Source organism: Budorcas taxicolor, chromosome 21 (assembly GCF_023091745.1).
Source record: "Budorcas taxicolor isolate Tak-1 chromosome 21, Takin1.1, whole genome shotgun sequence".
Lineage (NCBI taxonomy): Eukaryota > Metazoa > Chordata > Mammalia > Artiodactyla > Bovidae > Budorcas > Budorcas taxicolor.
Genome location: NC_068930.1, coordinates 13,431,382 through 13,443,660, shown reverse-complemented (window position 1 = coordinate 13,443,660; position 12,279 = coordinate 13,431,382).

Sequence of the window (12,279 nt, the reverse complement as noted above, 5' to 3'; positions counted from 1 at the left end):
AACACAAATTTTAAAAATTGATTAAAAGGCTTACCTTTGTGTAAATCAGTCCTGAAATTATTTAATAAGGTCTTTGAATGGTCCCACTTAAAGGACCAGGCATGGAGTCAGCAATGATGGGTCAAAACGTATATATCCTGTGTGTTTTCCTGCTTTGCAGAGAGTTCACCTGCAAATGAATGAAATAATGGAATCCTGCAGCCCTTGAATGTCATCTGTGTCTACTCATTAAATCATCTTCATTCAGATTCAGCATGGATAATTCCACTGGAAAGAGAACTAAAAGATGTTTTTCAAGACAACCACTGAATTTCTTTTTCTTTGCTTCTGTTGCCATTTTGAAAAACATTTTTTACTTTTCCTTCTGGTTTTAATGGCTCATTTTTTAAAAAAGTATTTATTATAAAGTGTATTTCTATCCATATAAATTTTATTTAAAGTCTTTAGCCCATATAAGGTATTACAAAGTATGTATTATCCAAATGCATCTCTTGGGATTCTGAGGCTGGCTGTGTGGTGTCAGGAGTGTGAAATTTCAGTAAAAATATCTTTGGGTCCAAAATCCACTTGAACAAACCTGAACAGGTTGACTTAAAATTCTCTGATCATCAGTTTTCTCACCTGTGAAATGTGGATAATAAAACAAACCTTGCAAGGTTGTCGATAAGGATTACATGAGATAACATAAATTATGGATGGATAGTGTATGTAATGGGTCAGTCAGTCAGTCAGTTCAGTCACTAAGTCATGTCTGACTCTTTGTGACCCCATGGACTGCCGCATGCCAAGCTTCCCTGTCCATCACCAACTCCCAGGACTTGCTCAAACTCATGTCCATTGAGTCGGTGATGCCATCTAACCTATCTCTTCCCCTGTCATCTCCTTCTCCTACTGCCTTAAATTTTTCCCAGCATCAGGGTCTTTTCCGGTGACTCAGTTCTTCGCATCAGGTGGCCAAAGTATTGGAGTTTCAGCTTCAGCATCATTCCTTCCAATGAATATTCAGGATTTCCTTTAGGATTTACTTGTCTGATCTTCTTGCAGTCCAACGGACTCTCAAGAGTCTTCTCTAACACCACAGTTCAAAAGCATCAATTTTTCAGCACTCAACTTTCTTTATAGTCCAACTCTCGCATCCATACATGACTACTAGAAAAACCATACCCTTGACTAGATGGCCTTTGTCGGCAAAGTGATGTCTCTGCTTTTTAATATGCTGTCTAGGTTGGTCATAGCTTTTCTTCCAAGGAGCAAGCGTCTTTTAATTTCATGGTGGAAGTCACCATCTGCAGTGATTTGGGAGCCCAAGAAAATAAAGCCTGTCACAGTTTCCATTGTTTCTTCCTCTATTTGCCATGAAGTGATGGTACCAGATGCCATGATCTTACTTTTTTGAATGTTGAGTTTTAAGCCAGCCTTTTCACTCACCTCTTTCACTTTCACCAAGAGGCTCTTTAGTTCTTCTTCACTTTCTGCCATAAGGGTGGTGTCCTCTGCATATCTGAGGTTATTGATATTAGTGAAAGCAGTATATATGTAATGGGTATATAATAACAATCTGTCTCTCTCTATCCCACTCCCCTCTCTCTTACACACACACATACACACACACACACACACATATATACATACACACTAATGTGTGATTTTACTGCTGTCTTCTTTTCCCATGTAACACCCAACTGTTGGCAGGCATGAGCTCTTTTGCCAGGTTAAATGCTCTCAGTTGCTTTGACTGTTTCCTATTCCCTCAAAACCTAATCTCCTCTGGGTTTCCTCCAGTTTTCTAATATCTTTCTCAAATAAGTGGACATTACTTTTATTCATGGGTTAACTAACAGGGAAAAAGGATACTTAATAGGGGAAATGTAAAAATGTTGTCACTCAGTCACGTCCGACTCTTTGCGACCCCATGGACTGTCGCCCACCAGGCTCCTCTGTCCATAGGATTCTCCAGGCAAAAATACTGGAGTGGGTAGCCTTTCTCTTCTCCAGGGAATCTTTCTGACCCAGGGATCAAATCTGGGTCTCCTGCATTGCAGGCTGATTCTTTACCATCTCAGCCACCAGGAAAGCCCACTAAATAGGGAACTTTGCATTAATCCAGCCTAATGTACATCCCTTGTAGCTCAGTTGGTTAAGAATCTGCCTGCAGTGCAGGAGACCCAGGTTCGATTTCTGGGTTGGGAAGATCCCCTGGAGAAGGAAATGGCAACCCACTCCAGTATCCTGGCCTGGAAAACCTCATGGACAGAGGTCTGCAGTCCATGAGATTGCAAAGAGTCGGGCATGACTGAGCGACTAACACTTAACTTAAAGTACATCAAAGTCTGGTAGCTTACTCTATCTAGGAAGAGCATGGCCAATTTGTACATTAAGAAAAAAAGATAGTTAATATTATCCTGTCCCTTGGACATGGCCTGGCATGGTCATAGCTGACTGCCCACTATCCACATTACACAATTAAAAGCACAAGCCCTACCATTTCTGAATTTGAATCAACTGTAAACTCATGTTCCCTACTTACTTCCTCTGGCATATATTGGTTCATTATAAAAAATTTTGTCTAGGCTCAAAATCCCTTTTGTATATAAAATCGATTTTTTCAGATGAGCTTTTAACAAAATGAAAGGAATCTGTAACAGATGAGCCCAGTTTCTCTCAAATCAAATGTAGATTTTAGAAATAGGGAACCAAATGTTTCGTCCAAAACTTGAAGTCATCTTCGTGGATGGAGATAATTGTACATCATATCAACAGAACTGAGCAAAGAGTCTGGGAAAGCATAGATTCTTTTCAGGCTGTAACTTCATTACTTATACCAGCAAGGCTTGGCTTTCATCCACTTTGACCTCTGGGGATGTCTGTGTGTGTGTGCTGAGTTGCTTCAGTCATGTCCAACTCTTTGCCACCCTGTGGACTGTAGCCCACCAAGGTCTTCTGTCCATAGGATTCTCCAGGCAAGAATACTGGACTGAGTTGCAAAGCTCTCCTTCAAGGGATCTTTGCAACCCAAGGATCAAACCCACGTCTCTTACATCTCCTGCAGGCAAGTTCTTTAACAGTAGTGCCACCTGGAAAGCCCACTGAGGAAGAGTAGAGAGCAATTACTACTAGCTCCAGAAAGAAAGAAGCAGCTGGGCTAAAGCAGAAAAAACTCAGTTGTGGACATTACTGGTGGTGAAGGCAAAGTCTAATGCTGTAAAGAAAAATATTGCATAGGAACCTGGAGTGTTATGTCCACATGATGCTGGAAGATGAGTACACCAGCTCAGAAGATCTACAACACCTTCCAGAACTACCACCAAAAAAAGATGTCGTCATCATAGGTGACTGGGATGCAAAAGTAGGAAGTCAAGAGATACCCAGAATAACAGGCAAGTTTGGCTTTGGAGTACAAAATGAAGCAGGACAAAGGCTAATAGAGTTTTGTCAAAAGCACACTCTGGTCATAGCAAGCACCCTTTTCCAAAAGGAAAGGAGATGACTCTACACATGGACATAACCAGATGGTCAGTACCAAAATCAGATTGATTATATTCTTTGTAAACAAAGATGGAGAAGCCAAAACAAGACGTGGAGCTGACTGTGGCTCAAATAATGAGCTCAGTATGGCAAAATTCAGGCTTAAGTGGAAGAAAGTAGAGAAAACTTCTAGGCTATTCAGGTATGACCTAAATCAAACTCTTTATGATTATGCAGTGGAGATGATGAATAGATTAAAGGAATTAAATCTGGTAGATGGAGTGCCTGTAAAACAATGGACAGAGATTCATAACATTGTACAGGAGGCAGTGACCAAAACCATCCCCAAGAAATGCAGGAATCAAAGTGATTGCCTGAGGAGGCTTTACAAATACATGAGGAAAGAAGAGAAGTGAAAGGCAAGGGAAAAAGAGAAAGATACACCCAACTGAATGCAGAGTTCCAGAGAATAGCAAGGAGAGATGAGGTCTTCTTAAATGAACAATACAAAAAAATAGAGGAAAATGATAGAATGGGAAAGACTAGAGGTCTCTTCAAGAAAATTGAAGATATCAAGGGAATATTTCATGCAAGGATGAGCACAATGAAGAACAGATATGGAAGAACCTAACAGAAGCAGAAGAGATTAAGAGGTGGCAAGAATGCACAGAAGAACTGAGATAACCACAATGGTGTATTCACTTACCTAGAGCTAGATATTCTGGAGTGTGAAGTCAAGCGGGCCATAGGAAGCATTATTGGAAACAAAGCTGGTGGGGATGATGGAATTCCAGCCGAGCTATTTCAAATCCTAAAAGATGATGCTGTGAAAGTGCTGCACTCAATATGTCAACAAATTTGGAAAACTCAGCAGTGGCCACAGAACTGGAAAGGGTCAGTTTTCTTTTCAATTCCAAAGAAAGGCAATGCCAAAGAAAGTTCATACTACCATACAATTGTGCTCATCTCACATGCTAGTAAGTTTATGCTCAAAATCCTTTATGCTAGGCTTCAGCAACACATGAACTGAGAACTTCCAGATGTACAAGCTAGGTTTCAAAGAAGCAGAGGAACCAGGAATCAAATTGCCAGCATTCTTTGGATCACAGAATAAACAAGGGAGTTCCAGAAAAACATCTGTTTCTGCTTCATTGACTATGTTAAAGCCTTTGATTTGTAGATCACAACAAACTGTGGAATATTCTTAAAGAGGTAAGAATACCAGATCACCTTACCTGTCTCCTGAGAAACCTGTAGGCAAGTCCAAAAGCAACAGTTAGACATGGCACAACTGACTGGTTCCAAACTGGGGAAGGAGTGTGACAAGGCTGCATATTGTCACTCTGCTTATTTAGTTTATATGCAGAGTACCTCATGTGAAATGCCAGGCTAGATGACTCACAAGCTGAAATCAAGATTTCCAGGAGAAATATCAACGACTTCAGATATGCAGATGATATTACTCTAATAGCGGAAAGTGAAGAGGAACTAAAGAGCCACTTGATGAAGGTGAAAGAGGGGAGTGAAAAAGCTGGCTTGAAAGAAAGTGAAAGTGTTCATCACTCAGTTATGTCCTACTTTTTGCAATCCCATGAATTGTAGCCTGCTTCTGTCCATGGAATTCTTCAGGCAAGAGTACTGGAGTGGGTGGCCCTTCCCTTCTCCCAGAGACCTTCCCTCACCAGGGATCAAATCAGGGTCTCCTCCATTGCAGTTAGATTCTTTACTGCCTGAGCCACCAGAGGCTTGAAACTCGCATGAAAAAAACCTAATGTTATGGCATCCAGTCCCATCAATTCATGGCAAATAGGAGGGGAAAAAGTGGAAGCAGTGACAGATTTTATTTTCTTGGCCTCCCAAATCACTGTGGATAGTGACTGCAGCCTTGAAATTAAAAGACACTTGCTCCTTTAAAGGAAAGCTATGACAAACCTAAACAGTGTATTAAAAATCACAGACATCACTGCTGACTAAGGTCCACATAGTCAAAACTATGGCTTTTCCAGTAGGCATGTTCTGATGTGAGAGGTGGTCCATAAAGAAGGCTAAGGACCAAAGAATTGATGCTTTTGAATTGTGATCCTGGAGTAGACCCTCAAGAGTCCCTTGGACAACAAGGAGCTCAAGCCAGTCAATCCTAAAGGAAATCAACCCTGAATATTCATTGGAAGCACTGTTGTTGAAGCTCCAATATTTGGCCACCTGATGCAAAGAGTTGACTCATTGGAAAAGACCCTGGCGCTGGGAGAGATTGAAGCCTAAAGGAGAAGAGGTCAACAGAGAATGAGATGGTTAGATAGCATCACCGACTCAATGGATATGAATTTGAGCAAATTCTGGGAGACAGCGGAGGCCAGAAGAACCTGGTGTGCATGGGGATGCACAGAGTTGGACACAAGTTAGTAAGTAACTGAACAGCAACAACAAACAGATTTAGAGAAATGAAATATAAAAGCCATTTTTAATGGATTGCTTGGAATTTCTCAGGTGGTTCAGTGGCTAAGACTCCATTCTTCCAATGCAGGGGGCCCAGGTTTGATCTTTGGCCAGGGAACTAGATTCCACGTGCTGCAATTAAAAAATTCTTCATGCTACAACTAAGACCTGGCTCTGCTAAACAAAGAAATTAATTAATTAATTTTAAAAAGTATATGATTGCTCTGAAAAGAGATAATGGTGTGGGACACTGGCCTTGCCTGAAGCCTTTGTGCTAAAACTAAAATGTTTATGGTCCAACAGTTAATTTTTGTGTTGCACAGAAAATTCTAGCTAGAAAATGCAAATATCAAAGTGTCCATTTTCTTTCAGGCCTAGGGGTGTTCATATGTGTGTATTTGTGTGTGTGGTTATTGTTGTGTGTTTCTTGTGCTCGTGTGTGTACATTGGTGTGTGTATATAATTACGTGTGTGTGATTGTGTGTGTACCTTTTCATTTACTCATTTTTTTAGATTTATGTATTTCACATTGGCATGCTATAGCTCCAGGAATGCCCTGATTTTTCATGGTGCTTCCAGATTGCAAAACTCTTGCCTCCTTTTATCTCTTCCTTTATGTGATACATTTAGTATTAAAAATAAAATCTGTCAGTAAATGTTTGGGTATGGATAGAATTTCATTTCACTGATCAGTTTTAATTATATTTGTTTTAGTTTGGGAAGACTTTGAACAAAAATGGAGTTCCACAGAAATTACAGGATAGTATGAAGTCAAAATCTGGGATGTACTGATACTGACTAACACCTGCTCACCTTAGTGTGACCTGTTTGGCTCAGGAAGGCCTCTGTAAATTTCAATATCTTACATAAAGTAACTAATGAATTCTTACTAGATATGATATTTTGTATTAATGATTTCAGATAATTTCTCTCGGTGAAGTTGTAGAGTAGGAATTATTGTGCCCATTTGTTGAAGAGAAAATTTAATACAGAAAAGCTGTGTAATTTCCCCAGTGAATCACAGTTAGGCTGTAGCAAAGCTGAACTTCAAGCTCGTTATCTCGGTGGTTCTTTAAACCTGTGCTCTTCCCAGCACCAAGCCTCATTGCTCCCAGTCATCTCTTGACTTTGGAGGTATGCATGCATCTCACTCCTCCTCCTAGTCCCTCAAGATTCACTTTTAGAAGGAAGCTAGAGAGCTTCAACCATATCCATGGACTGGCTCCAGAGAGAAATTATTGGTTTGCCTCTGCCTTCATTCCAGCAGTTAGATATTTTTCAAAAATGACACACCGAGAAGTTACCAAAATGATAAGCTTACTTGCCCACCACAGCTTGATAACAACCCCTTGTTGGCCCTATTCCCAACTTAGCCAAGACCCGCCTATACAAACCATGTAAAAAGCTTATTAGAGGTGAGCACATATCACACCTATTTCACAAGAATACTAAGATAGTTAACTTGGATAAAAATATTTCAAATTCACTCATTCTTTAAAAAATTTTGCATAGATATTGCCTAATAAAATAACCACCAATGAGAGCCCTAATTTTTGCTGGAAAGAAGTATATTTTAATTTTAATTCTAAATGTTTTAATAACATGGCACAACAAGTGAAAAATAAGCCAGGCTATAACATAGCAACACGAAATAAAAAGATGACGGGGTGCATGAGGATGTCAGGGGCTATCACATACTCTTAGCATGTGATCTAGTGACAGTACTATGTGATATTTACCCAAATGAATTGGAGAATTATGTCTACACAAAATCTGCATACAATGTCGCATGCATGCATGCTAAGTCACTTCAGTTGTGTCTGACTCTTTGCAATTCTATGGAATGCTAGGCTCCTCTGTCCATGAGACTCTCCAGGCAGGAATACTTGGAGTGAATAGCAGCTTTATTCAGAACTGGCACAATTGAACAGCCAAGTTACCCTTCAGCAGGTGAATGGGTAGGTAAATTGTGGTACATCCAGAAAAGGGAATATTACTCAGGACTTAAAAGAAAATAACTATCAACCATGAGGAGACATGGAAGGATCTTAAGTGAAAGAAGCCAATTTGAAAAATCTACATCCTATATGATTCCAGGCACCTGACATCCTGGGAAAGGCAAAACTATGGAGACAGTAAAAAGATCAGGGGTTGCCAGGAGTTATGGGGAGGGAGGGATGGCTAGGAGAAGCACAGAGGGTTTTAGGGCAATGAAACGAGTCTACATGGTACTATAACTGTGGATGTGTGTCATCATACACTTGTCAAAACCCATAGAATGTACAATATTCAGAGTGAACTGTAATGTAAATGATGGACTTTGGGTGATTACAAGGTGTCACTGTGTGCTCATCAATTATCATAAATGTTCCCCTCCAGTGGGGGATGCTGATAATAGGAAAGGTTGTCCTTTTGAGGGCACAGGAGATTTATGGGAACTCTAGGAACTTGTCTCCCAATTTTGCAGTAAACCTGCTCTAAAAAATAAAATTGATGAATTAAAAATTCAGGTTTTTATTCCCTCATTTAAGTTGCCAGTCTATAACTAAAAATAAAAGTGAAGTAACTATTTAAAAATGAAAGGAGACAACTTTGGTGATGAGGAACTCTCCTATTGCCTAATATACCCTTATTTCATGACATCATCCCTGGACAGGGAGTGGTTTATAAGCCTGCAGTGTTCTCCTTTGGCCCAAGTCGGGATACACACAGGTTGGCTGTCATGCTCTCTGGCATTGCCAGGCCCTTTCAACTGGTCTATGTCAGAAGTCTACTGACAGGGAGTTCTTTCCAGAAGCTGCTTCTGGAACATCTGGCTGCCCAGATCAAGTGTGCTGGCCATTTAACTTCACATTACAGGGCCAATAAAAAAGGCAGAGCACGAAAGAATTGATGCTTTCAAACTGTGGTGTTGGAGAAGGCTTCGACTGCAAGGAGATCAAACCAGTCAATCTTAAAAGAAATCAACCCTGAATACTATTTGGAAGGACTGATGCTGAAGCTGAAACGCCAGTACTTTGGCCTCTGATGCCAACAGCTGACTCATCGGAAAAATCCTCATGCTGGGAAAGATTGGAGGCAGAAGGAGAAGGGGGCGACAGAGGATGAGATGGTTGGATGACATCACTGACTCAATGGACATGAACTTGGCAAACTCTGGGAGATGGTGAGGGACAGGGAAGCCTGGTGTGCTGTAGTCCCTGGGGTCACCAAGAGTTGGACACAACTTGGTGACTGAACAACAGCAATGACAACAACAAATGGCCAAACATCTGGCCAGAGCCCAGTAGACAGCCAAAATTGAGGTGAAGGAGAGGAAACGTCCAAGAGGATGAGAGAAGATAGGGAGCAGAGGAGAAGATTTTTCTGAAGTTTGGAGTTTTACTAAGTACCAGTGGTCAAAAGTACTGCATCCCAGTTTTCAGTGCTCAGGAAGTTCTACTCATCATGCCTAGCACACTGGTGGAGGTTTGGGGACCCTGGGACAAAATTAAGCAGCAAGGAGCAGTCTAAAAGGCTTATGTAAACAGAGCTTAATTGAGAGCATTTGTCTTCCATCAAGTTATTCTTTTACTAGCTGGCCGCCACATGCTTCTCCTTAAGACAGCTTTGTATCAATTTCATTGTTCCACTTGAGATGGAGGAAAGGCCACGTTAGAATGAAACATGTGGGGGTGTCCAGGGACACCAGGAGGAAATCCCCTCAGCAAAGAGTTTATGGCCAAGCCCTGTTGTGCTTTGTGTCGATCGCTTTCAACATGGAGGTCAGACAGAAGCCAGGAGACTCTTCCTCTTGAAGGTAAACGTGTGCTTATTGTCTATAGACAACCTTGTCCTGACTACAAAAGATGATCCATTCTACCTGGGCTGTAGTGTTCTCGAGAAGACTCTACTTTTCTGACGAGTCCATCAGGAAGCCAGGCTGAAGCATATAAACACAAGAGAGAATTCTAAGTCCTTCCAAACGACATGGGTCAGCAGATGATTAGGCAATGGCCACCTGCCTTTCTTGAGAACAGGTAACAGGTATCCGAGAATATCGCAAGAGGCCACTCCTGTTCTCAATGACCCGGGGAAGGGAATTCTGGGTCTTTTGTCCTTGGAGCTAACGAAATGGTTATAAATGATCACTGTTTTGGCTTTAGTTGCATCCCAAAGTGACAGAATATAACCACATCTATGAAATTATGCTGAGCCCTAAGGAACATGGTCGCCACTCCTGAACCAAGCTCTCTAGGGACAGTTTTACAGTTTCTATATTTAAGAGCATCAGAAAGATAGATTCACTCCTCCGTCCTTCTTCGGAAATAGCACAGAGGGCCCAGAGCCTCAGTATTACATGGTCCGTGTAGAATGAATCACCAGGACAAAAGTTCTTTGAAATAAGAACCTGAGGCCAAATGCCCTGGTAGAAGAAGGAGGCGCTGAAGTGACAGAGAATACAGTGTGTATCTGACTTCGCTAGGCTTTCAGCCCTCTGTTCTGCACAGAACTTGGAGCCTTCCCAGGAACTGCTGGTGATGGAGTGGGGCATTTTCCATTTGGAGTGGTGATTTTTATTATTATTACAGGCTTTTGTCAGTATTACAGAAATTGGGGAGAGAAAAAGAAAAGGGACTAATCACAAATGCTATTTACCAAACCACATTAGTCAAAATACTGCATTTTAAAACCCCTTAAGTTGTTATACATCATCATATAAGTCATCGCCAAGTAGTAATACAAATTCTTGAGAGTTATGTTGACATGGAATTTGTCAGCCGAAGTGCTGGAAAATTTACCTCTGCCCATATATCTGTAGTCATATCCTCCAAAGAAATTAACATATCATAACGCTAATATTTCAAGGTAATGTTTTCTCATGAGGATGCCATATTTTATCAGTTAATATCATCTGTGTAAAAAACTATTCAATTATAGTATCAAGCTATATATGATTAATATTGATTTCAGTATGGCAACAGTGACTTTGCAAGGCATGAGAGTTTTCCAGTCCACTCTGCAGAGAACCTGGGAAAAGAAATAAATTCATTTTCTGCTAAATAAATAAAGGGGAGTGAGTTTGGAACTCATGGAAAAAAGGTAATAGACCCACTGAGAGCCAACTATCTTTACTAACACTTCCAAAGCTTTGGAATTCTTCAAGGCAGGATTAGGGATAGGGGCTCTATGAAAGACCCTGAGGTAAGGTGAAGTTGAATGGCAATGGAAAGTGGCAACAAATCCCTTCAAACGTGCATGCAGATTGGAAGGCTGCAAGGACTCATCATCACAAAGAATTAGGGAAAATTGAAGAAGAATACCTAGTGTGTATATATATATATACTTATATATAGATATACTTTACAATTCTTTCCCAAAGCCATATATATAAATGGCTTCCCTGGTGGCTCAGCTGGTAAAGAACACTCCTGCCAATGCTGGAGATGCAAGAGACATCAGTTCAATCCCTGGGTCAGGAAGATCCCCTGGAGAAGGAAATGGCAACCCACCCTAGTATTTTTGCCTGGAAAATTTCATGGATAGAGGAGCCTGGTGGGCTACAGTCCATGGGGTTGCAAAGAGTTGGTTGGACATGACCACATGTGCGTGCGCGCACGCATGCACGCACGCACACACACACACACAATATGTCTTTGCTGTCCTGGCTGTTCACTCCTTTCACTTTGTTGTCATCATTATCTTCTCCATAACTCTCTGGTTCTCTTCTTCATCACCTGCCTGCCTTCTCTGAAGCTGTACCACGTGCCTTTTAACCCCTACATACTCTATACCACCAAGATTTCCCTTCAAGTTCTAAAAAGAACTCCTGAAATCTCAACCCTTCAGAAGGGCTTCCTGACTACTTCAATATTTACCAGAGTATTGCTTCCTACATAAACTCATGGCTACTTCTCCAGCCCTTGGCCATCATTTGTCAATTTGCTTGACTGTAACTTAAATTCACTCACATGAATAAACTCATATTAGTAAATTAATTTCACTCCTTTGCACTCACATATACAAAATAAATACACATATCCATAGGTTCCCTGGTAGTTCAGCTGGTAAAGAATCCACCTGCAGTGTGGGAGACCCCAGTTTGATTCTTAGGAGAAGGGACAGGCTACCCCTTCTAGTATTCTTGGGCTTCCCTCATGGCTCAGATGGTAAAGAATCACCCTGCGATGTGGGAGACCTGGGTTTGATCCCTGGGTTAGGAAGATCCCCTGAGGAGGGCATGGATTCAGAGCCCAGACCTAAAACAAGTAAGGAGGGTTATCCCTGAAAGAGCCAGAAAGCTTTACTTTGCTTCACCGACAAAATCAGAACAGTAACCAGTCACTATGTAAACTCATGCCATTGGTCTTGATGAAACTCAAACTTGAGAAGGTGGCC